At 44.4% G+C, this 13,762-nt stretch overlaps 1 protein-coding gene across 2 annotated transcripts in view; it reads left to right on the forward strand.

Annotated features, from left to right (window-relative positions):
• Limch1 (LIM and calponin homology domains 1) overlaps positions 1-13,762 on the forward strand; it is a 309,300-nt gene that overhangs the window by 151,315 nt on the left and 144,223 nt on the right. The window lies entirely within an intron of this gene.

Here is a 13,762-nt window from a genome sequence, read left to right on the forward strand (position 1 = left end):
AGTTCAGAGTCTCTTTCATGAGGGAGGGGAGGGAAAGGAGGAAGGAAGGAGAAGGGGAGAGAGGGAAGAAAGAAGAGAGGGAGAAGGAAGGAAGGAAGGAAGGAAGGAAGGGAGGAAGGAAGGAAAGAAGGAAGGAGAGAGGGGGAAGGAAGGAGAGAGGGGAAGAAAGGAGAGAGAGTGGGAGGGAGAAAGGGAAGGAAGGAGAGAGGAGGGAAAGAGAGACAGAGAGAGGGAGAGGGAGAGAGAAGAAAGGAGTGAGGGGATGAGAGAGCACAAATGCTTAAGGTGGAAGTTACTGTCTTTTACACCTTAATCTCTGAAGTGGCGTTCCACCACTTCTGCCATACATGTAACTAAGAGCAGGACCCTGAGTCAACCCCACGCTCCAGGGAAGGAGATAATGCAAAGACTTGAATACCAGGAGTGATCCCTGGGAGCTGTCAGGCTCTACCTGTCACAGGGGCTGAAATCGTTGTACGTACACTCTCCCCCTGGCTTGGCTCACCATTTCTTACTTTACTATGATGTGAAAGTGATGCCCTTTCGGTAGAATCTATTCTTTGATATTTTCCTGGGCTGGGGATGTACAGTATGACTTTCTAAGTCCTGACAGCAGCAGGAACCACAGCCTTCAGTCAGCCACACACGCATAAGCAAACACCATACTGTAGATGTGTTCATTGGATTTTCAACTTATGATATCAGAACTTATTCCCTTTGTAAGCTGATGAGCATCTCTACTAACCTGTAAATAGTTTTATTCCTCTAAAGACATGTGTTGAGATTTGGTCTGTTGCTAGGTATGCTATGAGTGAATTCTCAACTATGCCAGCTTTTGTTGTGCAAACCTTGCTCCTTAATATAAAACTATTACTTGAATAAACATGATGACAGCCAGTTACTGGAGGGAATAGAGGTAGGTAGGCAGGTGTTCAGTTACCTGGTTGGGGGGGGGTCACAGATAGAGGGAAGAAAGAGACTGTGGGAAGAGAGGAAGAGAAGGAAGAAGGACTGTGAGCACCCAGCCATGAGGGTCAGCCAGTTGGAGTAGGATCAGCCCAGGCATCACATGGCAAGTGATATCTTGGGATTATTGATAGAGAAAGAGACAAAATGTTATAGAGGGGTGATATCTGCCCAGCTCTAATGCTTTAAGGCTTATTATAAATATAAAGGTTCTGTGTCTTTTATTTGGGAACTAAATGATCTAAGGTGGGGTAGAAACCCCCAAATAATATTTACCTCAACAGACATGACCATAGTGTCATAGGACTTTAAAGATTACGGTTTCCAGAACAGCCTCCTATATGACATCCAACTAAGTTCCTTGTTTTGTTTTTGGTATCTTTCCTTGGTATGGGGTGGGGGTGGGGGAGTTACAGTGCACCAGAAATAGATGGTTTGTTCTCTCTTGCCTTCTAAGTGAGAATCTGCTTTTGATATATGACATAACCCATAAGTTTTAGGGGACCTCCTCCTAGGAGTCAAAGAAACAAGTCTAACGTTGACTAAGTCGTAGAGTGGTAATGAAGTCTTAATATGCAAGGATGACCAAGGAAGGTTGTTGACTTGAGATCAAGACCTGCTTTGGAAAGGGGGGATGTGAGCAGGGCTCCCACGAACACAAGGCACATTGGAGTTGTAGAAAGGATCTTCTTGTTGGGAAGGGAAAAGGTCAAACCAGAAGAGCTTAGATGCTGCCTGAGAGTGGCCAGTGTTCCCACATGACTGTATCTGGAGCTAAGGGTCTCTGAGAGAAGTCAGTGTTTTGGGAAGTGAACCAGAAAGAGTACATTGAGGCCAGAAATCCCATCTAGGTGGAGTTGGTCTCCTTTCCATGCACTGAGACCTACTGAAAGCCAAGGACTTTTGTGTGGCATGTAGCTCTGCAGCTGGGCATGGCCAGCTAGCTTTCCATCACTGTGAATAAATACCAGAGACAAAACACCTTCAGGGAAAATGGTTTTATTGTGGTTCAGTTTCAAAGACTTCAGTCCAAGGATGGCTAGCTCCATTACTTTGGGCCTGATAGGGGCAAGAGTTATGGAAGTAGGAGTGTATGGCAGAGGGGACACCTATCTTCATGGCAGCCAAGAAGCAAACAGCCAGAGAAGAGACTGGAGGAAACATTTCCTTGAATGGCACACCGATAGTAACCTGTCTCCACCTACTAGGCCTCACCTCCTAATAGCCCATGTAGTGATGACTTCATCAATAGATAAGGTAGCATACTCATGACCCAATCACCTCTCAGGGTCTCAGCTCTCAATACTACTGGGGACCAAGCCTTGAACCCATGAGCTCTAGGGAGACATTTCAGATTTAAACACTTAAAAGGGTGGGAAGCCAGCTATGGGAAGAAACCAATCATCTGTTGATTAGGAGACAAGAAATCCCAGTGAGAGCTGATGCACACCTAAGCCTAGATGAAGGGCCAAGGGGAGTGGACAGGGGAAGACAGAACATGTCTCCAAACACAATAAGCCATCATTTTATGAGACATACCATTCTTAAGAGTCTAGCTAATAAAAACCACCTGCCAATTCAATTATGACACAATGGTAAGTCACCAGCAATGGAAAGATGCAACTTTATGTCAGATGTTAAAAATATGTACATGTTGGACTTGGTAAAACACCATAAATAGTGCTGGGAAGATGACATTCATGTTTTGGACCCGAGCAACTTGGAGGATGGTAGTGTTCTTAATAGGGATCATGGGAACAGGGGAATGAGAAATGGGTTCCAAGAAGTAAGATCAATTCTGTCTTGGACATACCGACTTGGCTGTCTCTAAGAGACGGTCATGTGCAGATGTCTGGCAGGATAAAGGACATGTTAGATTGGAACTCAGGGGGAACATGAGAAAATTTGGACTTCGTTAATGAGTGAAAAATTCTGACATTAAATCTTCATGCTTAAGAATGCACGAAACCATATTAAATTCTTTTCCTATAACCACAGGCTCTGAACCCTTCCCTCTAATTATAGTGTTATCTTTGGGTGTGTTTGGCCAGTCCTGGAGGGACTAAAGGGACAGAGACAAAAGGGACCGGAGCCACAGGAGAAGCCGTTAAACTGTTGAACTGAGCTTTGACAGCACAAGATGGAGACTGAAAGTCCTCCACCTAACTGCTGACAACTTGTTGGTTGTCCATGCTCCTGCTCTAAGCGCTTCTATCCCTTGACTTTCACTGTTAGTGGAGGCCAGTGTGTTGGTTTGTTTACAGGTGCCACACAATGGGTAGCTTGAGCAGCAGAGGCATTCCTCACAGTTCTGGAGGAATATGAGCGTCCAAGATCCGAGCTGGGATGAGACCTGGTTTCTTCTGATTGGCCATCTTTTGTGCTTTTTTAAACGTGCTTGTCTGTGTCTGCCTTTCCATATTTTAGGAGGACACCATCACAGCTTAGCTTAGGGTCCATTCAGATAATCTCCTGTAACGCAAGGACCTCTTTAAAGTCAAGTACTGTCACATTCCGAATTACAAGGAGTTGGTTAGGAGGACATTGTGGAGGATACAGTTTAACCTGTAACAGTGGGTAAGCCAGCCAGGCACCTAAATTATTACTCATGTGTGCTAAATGACTAGTGTCACTAGCTGAAGTCTGATAGCCTCTCTGTGCACTATAGATTATTTTCCTAACATGTTCCCATGACCATTTTGTGCCCCCGAAAAGACACAGTTATATATAGAAGTTCTGTAATTTTTTTTAAATCTTCCCTTAGGTTTTTTTTTTCTCCTTCCTTTTTCTGGGGCGGGGGTGGAACCAAACCTTTCTTTGAAGAAAGAGTTCAGTTGTTTTCCCTTATCTTTCCCTGGGCAGAGTTCAGCAGCCTGTGACATTACATCACTTCCTTTCTCTTCCCCCTTGGGAATGAAAGCTTCAATTAGGATCTGTGAGGAAAAATATACAAGAACAGGGGACACATATTTTGGTCTTTGTCTTACCTGTTTTTCATAGTCACAGATTACATAAAGAAATTTCCGTGGAACTAATTCTTATGATGGACTTTCAACTTGAGTTCAAGGGGTTTCTACAGTTTGACAAGAACAAAAACATGCTCCAATCCACTTGAAGGCACCACACGAGCAGGAGGCCGTAGTTGGCTGGGATAAAATGGCTCTTCCAGTGAGTCTTCCTCTGAGACTGTTTTCATAGGACGTTTGTCTTGGATAGCATTTCAAAAGAATTGCTAGACACCTATCTGATAATTAAGAGACTTCCTGCTAGAAACTTGGTTCTAAAAATAGATGGGAACATTAATTTCTCTCATTTTCATCCTCTCAATGACGTAAAATACACAATAATGGAGTAAATGCCTTGAGATTTACCTTGCTTTTCCAGAGTTCAATTTTGCCTACCTCAAAGCAGTCGTTTTCAGCCTTCCTAATGCCGTGACTCTCTCTCTCTCTCTCCTCATGTTGTGGTGTGCCCTCCCCCCCACAAACCATAAAATTATTTCATTGCTACTTCATAACTACAATTTTGCTACTGTTATGGATCGTAATGTAAATATCCGATATGCAACCCCTGTGAAAAGGTTGTTTGGCCCCTGAAGGGTTGCGACCCACAGGTTGGGAACCATTGTCTGAAAGCTTCTGTTTGGCTTAAATATAAAGTGTTTAAAAATATGATGACTGATAGGCATGGTGGCACAGTCCTGTACTCCTAGTTACCCAAGGAGAGGAGGCAGGAGGATCACTTGAGGCCAAGAGTTCAAGACCAGCCTGGAAAGTGTAGTCAGACAGCCTTTCCTACCTTCCCCATATAAAGTGAAAAAAATATTTAAAATAAAAGCAGTGTGAGAGAGACAATGCTGTAAAAATAGGACTTAACCTTTAATGGTCCTCCTCACATGGCTAAGCATGAAGGGAAAACAATAGCAAAGTCAAATCAAAAACATTCTACAAGATTCCTGACAGTGTTCTTCACGACTGTCAAGGTCAAAAACAACAACAACAACAAAACCTGCAAGTTTCAGAAACAAGGTAGGACCTGACACGCTCACAATGTAATGTGCTGTCCTGGATGGTGTCAAAGAGCTGCAGCCCAGATGCTGGTTTCCAGCCCTCTGCCAGCGTCTCTTCACCAATTGCCTTGGTGATCCTAGGCAATGAGATGTGGGGTCTTAGCTGTACTGAACCTCTTTTTCTTTTTTGGCCAATTTTCCATAGATTTAAAAAACTCTCCTTAAGGTAAATACTTTATTTGAAAACTAGGGTGAATGACAATAACCCAGTAATGATGAAGGAGGGTATAATACAAGGAAACAGTGGGAACACAGAAGTTATTAATAAATGCCGAGCGTCATCCTACCGTAGGATATATTGGTGTCAATAAATGGCAGGATACCAGAGAGTCCGCTGGCCTATCAATCTAATAAACTTTTATAAGTGATGGATTGGTCGTAAACACTGTGTTTTATGGCACCAGAAAATTCCAAACAGTAAATCCACACGCAGAATTTCAGCTCCCATATTTCAGGACCCTGTTTTTAGAATCTGCACAACGGAATATTTCATGGCCTTTATGGAGTTTTAATAAAAAACAACAGGTGGAAAATGGATTCTGCAGTAGCGGGAGCGGCTATAACCATAAATACTGGTATCTCAGAATTACACCAGCAGAGACTGTAAACACATTAGTCACCCAACAGGGCTGGATTCCATTCTCAGATGTCATCTCAATTTCAGGCACAGAGATTAAATGCCACCATTTAAATTCAAAACACTGAATGGCTATGATGATCTTTTATGTTCATGGGGATTCACGGAGTGCGCGTGATAGTTTCCTCGTCCATAAAATAAAGCTAATAAATCTCCTCTCAGCATTGCGGGACCAAGCAAGCTGACACACATTAAATGTCTAAGATGATGGTGGATGGTATGTAATATGTTTCCAGTAAATCATGGCAGGGTTATTATTTCCTACGCGTGTGTTTATTTTCATGGTTGCAGGACTGGGAGCTGCCTAGCTGTTTAACAACACTATCATATTCCAAGTAGGGAAACTGAGGCTCAGAAGGGGATGACTGGCCCGGGACACTGCAGCTTGTTTGTCCCAGAGTTGGAACTTGAAGCCTTATGCCAAGTCACACCTACTTTAGTCCAGTTGCAGAATGGCTGGCGGTATTGCAAACCTACTGTGTGCTGCAGGCTGTCACCATGCTCCCTTTTTAGGATCCTATTTGGGTCTCTGGAGCTCTGGGGATGGTTCCTCCTCTTCCTCAGAGGGATCCGGATCCCCACCTCCCTTCCCAATAGGTGTGGCAATCGCTCCCTAACACTTCATCTCCTTCCCTACATCAGCGTTCCAGCTGCCGCAGCCTGCTCTGCTCCGAGCAGGGCTCTGTGTAGTGAGGATCTTGCTGGGCCAGAGAATGTAGGAGCCTCGGGGCTGCTGTGAGGGACTCACGGGAGGGGAGCTACACCTCCCATCTCCCTGTGTGGGTCTGCTGGAGCCCAGTAGAGTATGAGGACATCCTGGGGTGAGTAAATCTCTTATTGGAAAGTATCTATGCTAGAGGTCTAGGGGAGAAGGTAGGAGGCCATGCGGATTTTTACATTTGGTTTAAAACGATACGTTTTTTTGAGTTTGTGATATGGCTCGAGTAATTTCAAAATTGATTTTCCATCAATTAGCCCTTGACATGGATATTTTTTTTACTATTTACACCTCCCTCAGCCTCCAGTCATTTAAATAGGCTTTATCTGTTAAACAGGATGTTGTCTTTTATTTTACGGCTATGTATAGTTACACACAGATATATTAATTTGCCCATCTCAAGGGGATCTTAAGGATTTTGTGAGAGAGGAGCAGCCCTGCTATATTTTAAAGACTGACCCTGACACTGCACCATTCGGTGCCATGGGGCACTCGACTACATAGACAGGAGGTACCTCTCACCTGAGACCTCTCTTGTGCTCTGCCCTTGTCTCGACTGCCTCCCTTGGCATTGTGAAAATCTCCCTTTCTGGCAACAAACCAAGGAAAATCAAGACGAAAACTGGCCAGGGAGGAAAAGTCAGTGGTTCTGGATTCAAGGGCTGCCTCCCCGACTGGTCCTTACCCATCGCAATCTATATTTATAGCAGACATAGAAAGGACTGGAGGGTAGCCCTGAGAGGTTTTCTAATAAAACCCTGTCAAAGCTGTCTGAACGCTGAACACTTCATGGCACCGGTTATCGAGGGAAGGAAATTTCTCTTCATCAAATTTATGGGGCTGTATCGAAAACCAAACTGAAACAGCTTCACGAATCCCCGTGGCAAAATGATTCATCTTCATAGAGTCGGAAAATCTATTTTTATCACCTTTATTCTGCCAACTCCTCATTTTTATTCTCTCCCTGAACTACTGTTATTTCCTTTGTGGTGCCAAGTTAAACCAAATATCTCCAGAGTCTATAGCTGTTCTCGTTGGATCCTTCCAGCCCGGCTGACTCAGCAGAGGGGGAAGAAGGGGCTGCTGGTTCTCCACCGCATGGGTGGGGCTACCTGAAGTTGCTGCCTGGAACCTAGGGAGTCTGCCTATGGGTGTGAGCTGTACTCAGCAACTTGGCTGTTGAGTGTTAGGGATGGCCATAACTCTTCCAGCTTACCCAGGTAAAGAAGGGACAAGAATAGACACACTGCTCTTTCAGCCCTCCCTTTCTGACAGGGAAGGAAAACATGCAAAGACGTGCATTAGGACAGAAAGAGACCCTCTGAATTCATGCTATGTACTTCCCCGTGTCCCTTTGTGTTCCTGGTCACCCAGCCCTCTAGCTTCTTGCGTGTCCCCAAATGGTTCTTTGAGAGCCCTAGGAAATGCTAAAGGCAGTGGGATTGTTTCCTCTGAAGACATTGAAAAGAACCTGCTTTCAGGTTACCTTGGATAGCACATTCATCAGCTTCTTCTTCTGATGGTAAGACACTAGAGAGACAGCCAGAACAGAGCTATGCAGGTTCAAAGCTCGTGCCAGCATCAGCGCCTGGTACACAGATATTCAGTAGGTATTTGCTGAACACATGTAATGCACTTCCTTATAAGCCCTAGCCTTTCTTAAATCTGTCTTTCAGAAGGTAGAGGCACGTTTTGTTGGTAGCTGACATTTCTTCTATTCAGTTAGTGGGCCCAATCTGAAGTCCTAAATTTTCAGACTACATTATCTTAGCTGTATATCCTGGCAGATTCCTTAGTCATTTGAGGCCCGTGTTTACTTGCCTGTAAAATGGGCTTAATAACTGTCTTCTTGGCTTTCATAAAGAAGAGACGCAAGAGCAGGAGAAGAAGAAGGAAGGGTAAACAGAGGAGAAGAAGGAAAATAAGAGAGAGGAAGATGAGGGACTGATTATTGGGGTGAATTTGGAATCCTTTGAGTTTAGCTCTAAATATAAAGTCCAAAAGTTCTGTTAATAAAACTTTCTCCAGGAGGAAGGACAATTTGAGTATGAGCAAGTAAAGGAGATTGTGTGTGTGTGTGTGTGTGTGTGTGTGTGTGTGTGTGTGTGTGTGTGTGTGTGTGTCTGTGTCTGTGTGTGTGTGTACTGTCTGCACTGCTACTGCACTAGGCACTAAACCAAGTGTCAGGTGGTCAGTGTTGGAACCAGCCACCTCAGGTTTTACCCTGAGGTGTGCTACTGTCTAAACCCCGTGGGCGTAGCAGACAGTAGGGTGCCAACAGCTAATCAGACCAAGGAACTATCTCAAACTATCTCCATGACCCTTTTCGCATGGCTCTAGAAAGGGATGTCCAGTAGACCGAGAAGGACAGCATTTCTGTGCCTTGCTAGGCAGCTGCAAGGGGAGGCAGGGTGGGCTGTGTGTATGGAGTAGCATACCAAATTGTTCTGGAAAGCAATGTAAAGGAGAGATAAGGACGACCCCTAGGTAATTGGTTCCAAGTATCTATGACTCCCGAGTTTTGAGCAGGTGGGTTGATAAAGGCCAGCTTCCATGGCTTCTGCTACTACCTTGGCAACTGAGTTGTATTTAGTTTCTTCCAGAACCCAGACCCTCACATGGCCTTGGATATATGAGATGTACTAATTTCTCTCAGGCTTCTCCAGTCTGTAGAGATTTACTTTAATATAGTGTGTCCCTCTTGACACCGAATGCCTTCCCCAGTGACCTGTACTTGCCCCTGACCCATTCCCTCTCCTCTGTGAAGGTTTTTATTCCTAGACACTTTAGACCTCTCAGACCGAGCAAGGCATCGCTGTGAGTTTCAGAGCGCAGTGAATAATTTTCACTCTGCTTTCTCTCTGGTGGCTGGATGGATTCCTGGGCTCTGTTTTCTGTAAGCAGTCATTTCTTCCACCGCAGCCATCTGCAAGGAGCTGGAGGTTACGAAATGACTGGGGCATGTTTTACATGGCCACACTCAGTCTCTTCTCTTTGCTTCTCATGTAAGTTTTGGCAGGGATGTCTATGGTTGTTTCTGAAGGAGGTGCTGGAAGACCCTGTTGGTAAACAGCCCCTAGCTGATGTTGGCTGTGTCCCCACGAAGACCGTAAAAAGTACAACTTGAAAAGTTGCTGTGGTTTCTCTGCCTCTCCAAGGGCCAAACCCAGGACTGACCTCTGAGACCCTGACCTCAGCCATACTTGTGGGATGAGCAGTGGCCTGGAATTGTTTTGCCTTCACTGGCTGCTTCCTGACTCCTCTGGGCCAGAGCACAGCTCTGGTTCAATCAATTTACCATCGTTATATGTCTTGAGACTTTCATTCCAGCCCTGATTCTGCTAGAATTATTTCTGACAGAATCATATTTCATCTTCCTTGTTCAGCTTGAATTTTATACTCCCAGAAAATCTGAAGTTTCCAAGGTACTTTTTATCCACATTGCTGTTTCTACATTTTCACTTAGAAGTATAGGGCAATTTGGGATATTCTTGGACATGTGATTGACTATATGTATGTAGATGACACCAAGGGTAGGAGGTTTCTGTGCCCGAAATATTCAATCAAGGCAAAGTCCTAAACGAATTTACAGATTTATATCTATTCATCTACCCATCTACTTACCTACTTAGATAGTAAAGACTTTTAGGGAGAAAAAGTACGTAGGGGAAAAGTGATTTGAATAGATTAGTAAAAACGAAAGTTGAAAAATAGTAAGGAGGGAGAGAGAAGGGAGGGGAAGGAAGGGAGTGAAGAAGGAAGGAAGGAGATGGGAAGAAGGAGAAAGAAGAGCTGACTGTTCCTTTCCCTCATTTCCCCTTAAATACCCCTGCTGTTTTCTGACATTGACTCAGCTCTAATGCCTTAAAGTAAATCCCTCTCTTCTCTTAAAATAAACATACACAGGAACACCCCAGTGGTGCTGCAGACACCCCTCAATCATGTTCTTCACATTCGGTCTCACTGTGAAGGAGACCCCTCCGTGTGTTTCCATAAGCCCTGCAGTGTCTCATTTACATCAGTGTGCATATTAACAGCAAGAAAGAAAAACTTCCTAGAAATGAATCCTCATACCTTGAAAACAAGACCTAAAGAGGTACGAACTATTTCTTGAAATTGTCCTGAAGAATTGCCTATTACAGATTCCCATGTATAAGGGCCAAGGGATCCATTGACTCTCAAGAAATAATGAGCATTTGTTAGCATCATCATTGTAGGGTTTTTAATGGTTAATGATTTGATGAAAGCTAATTGCACCAACTGTATGAAGAAGAAAGTCCCACATGGAACTGTGCCTAAGATATTTGGACGTCAATCCCTCCAGTGAATCTAGCACTGTTTTCTCTAGTGAGTATCCCTAAGACAGCTGGTCGACCTCAAGACTCAGAATGTCTGATGGTATTCAGTTTTGATTGTAAACATCCATGTTATCTTTTAAAAGAAATATACTGATCTATAATTGTACATGTAAATATAAAGAAACAGAACACAAGAATTATGGTCCTCTTTTGCAATGTCCCAGGAAAAGTATTACTAAACCAGGGTCTGGGTCTTCTGGCTTTCAGGACCCAGTTTCTGCCATGTATATGACTTGACATCCACTTGCCCATATAAACTTAGAAGAGGGGCAAACTCTTGGTTTCAGTCGATCTAAACACCAAAAAATGAATCTGCTGGTTTGGGTTCCAGAGAGGACTGCACTATCAAAGACATTTCTTCCCCAGTTTGTTCAAACTCTGATACATTTCTGTGATGAACTTACAACTCATAAGGTCTGAGTGAGCACTTCAGGGAAGCAGAGCTCAGAAGACCATAGGGATCAGCCATCTCTGTCAAAGTGCTCACATAATATGCCCACAGAGAGGGTGACATCATTAGAGTACTTATGCCTAAATTCATCTGACACAAAGGTACTCTTGGGCAGGTAGCTGTAGGGGCAGCCAGATCCTGCTCACGTTCATCCATGTCTTTGTCAAGAGCTGTGGCAGCTGTCCTATTTATTCTTTCTACTCAACCTGGTCTTCTGCTCTTCCCGTGAACTGTTTCCTCCCCTTGGGGTTTCCTTTCGAGACTGACTCTCTGAAAACTTCTTCACACTGGACCATTTTTTCACTCAGCTTCACCTCCCCAGTGACAACTGTGAACTAGGCCTGGTTGGTGCAGGTGAGGAACTGGCCTTTGAGGAAGGTCTAGCTAAAAGAAGGCTCTAAGGCCTGTTTATAGGGCCATAGCAGACAACAGTGATATCAGCCAGTATCCACTCATTACCATTGGAAACATCCTCACCTTCACGTGTGCATCCATCAATCCCAGAATTCACCTCACCTCCTCCTGTTTGTTGTGGTTCATGATGCCCAACGTAGGGAAAACCCAGATGTTGGATGGAGGAACAATGTTACTATTGGCAAAGCCCACCCACTGTACCACATGAGCTGCTGCCTTTGAGTTACTTCTGCACAGTTCCTCATTGGTCCATGATAGGTGATGACATTGCTGTCAAACACACAGAATCTGTCTCTACCTTCAAATACTGGACCTTGTTGGGAGAACATTTGTGGAGAAACTCAAGGGGTGTAGTTGGTTCAACTGAATTAGATGTGGGGAGCTGTGGCGAGCATATGGACCTGACTCCCACTGTAGCAATAAGAGCTTTGAAGATACCCCTGACTCCTATCTTGAGTTCAGGATATGACTACAGGGTCCCAGCCACCATGGTGGTTCTTTCTCTAGTTATGTTTGAATGTGCTAAGGTCTTCTTTGTATACCTATAGAGATGGTGTTTTGTATCTGAGCTAGAAAGTTGGAGGTTTTCATGAATTTGAGAGGCTCAGTACACATAACTGAAGTTCAGTTCTACGTTACTTTCCCTGAATTGAATAAAGATTTTACTTTTTCCTCGAGCACTGGGATAAAGGCTAGTGTGGGGTTCGGCACACTGATGTGTTCCTGCATAGTCATTGGATCTTCTTTAGGAACATGATAGAATGAACAAAACTTGAAGGGATGTTGTCACTATCGTTATTCTCCCACGCAAACCTTAGATCCTCCATTAAGCCCCTCAGCCTCAGAGCAATGCTGCCATTTGGGATCTTGGGTTCTTGGCTGTCAGTCTGAGATGGTGATGATGATGATGGTGATGGTGATTAATAATATAATAATAGTAATAATGCAAAGATATCTCTATCTGCACCTTTTTGAAAGAGTGCGATGTGCATTTATTTTGTGATTAATTTTTATCATTTTGACATTCTACAAGTCCTGGTTAGGTTTCTTTTTCTCCCTCCTTTTCTTTTGCACGCATGGATGACAAACTCACCATCGTGGAAAACCTCTTTCTGCAGATATTCACATCTATATTTCTGCCCGGAATTCAACCTCTTCTCCCATGGGGACACTTTTGTGCTGCCAGTAACACAATGAATTAGAACCGTTTGCCTGACTGCCCAGCCATATCCCTCAAGCCTGGTCAGCCACAGACCTGTGGTTATCCTGGTGGCTTTATATGCTGTAATTTGGGTTGCAATTGGCCGACTGAAGGATCAACCACTCCAAAATATATCTACGGCCTGTTGGAGAACAAAGGCAGCTAGTGACAGAGCTTAACAACACAGAGACTCCTTCATAGATGGAACATTCTTGAGCCCTTTGAATAAAAGCAATCTTCCTCTATGTGTATATGTGCCCAGGAAACGTATGAAAAAATAAATCCAGTAGCATGGTGCGTGCATGCGTGCGTGCGTGCGTGCGTGCGTGCGTGCGTGTGTGTGTGTGTGTGTGTGTGTGTGTGTGTGTGTGTGTGTGTGTGTGTTTTCTTAACCCTGCAGTTTTTCTTGGCAGGACTTAAAACAGACTTAGCTGCCATCTACTTTGCTCCTGTTGAGGAGAGGAATTGGGCCCAGGAGATTGCGATGGCAAAGAGAAGCCATTAAGGAAGGAGGCCAGGAGGAACTTCTTCTGCCCTGCAGCTCCCTAGCTTTCTGTTCCTTTACTGGAGCTGTGATGTCTGAGCCCACTCTAGACACCAACCTCCTCCATTTGTCCTCCCTCATCTCCAAGTGCTAGGTCAGCCTGCTGTCATCCACAAGCAAGGTTCCAAACAAAAGGCCTCATTTATCTGTGCTGGAGCAGCTGACAGAGGACATTTTGCTGTCATAGGCTTAGCCTTCAGGGACTCCTCAGCTTGCCTAAGTTACCTCCTGGGTCTTTGATCTACACTCTGGTTGCAAGGTAATGAGGATGCAGTCATCGGCATTATCCTCCCTCTCCCACCTGTCCTGTTTCCACTCTGAAAACAACCCTGTGGCCTGACACATGCCCCCAGGGACTTTGGTCCCACAGGACAGCTCTAGAGCTCCCTCCTTTGTGGTGACCT

The sequence above is a fragment of the Rattus rattus genome, chromosome 11 (assembly GCF_011064425.1).
Source record: "Rattus rattus isolate New Zealand chromosome 11, Rrattus_CSIRO_v1, whole genome shotgun sequence".
Taxonomy (NCBI): Eukaryota; Metazoa; Chordata; class Mammalia; order Rodentia; family Muridae; genus Rattus; species Rattus rattus.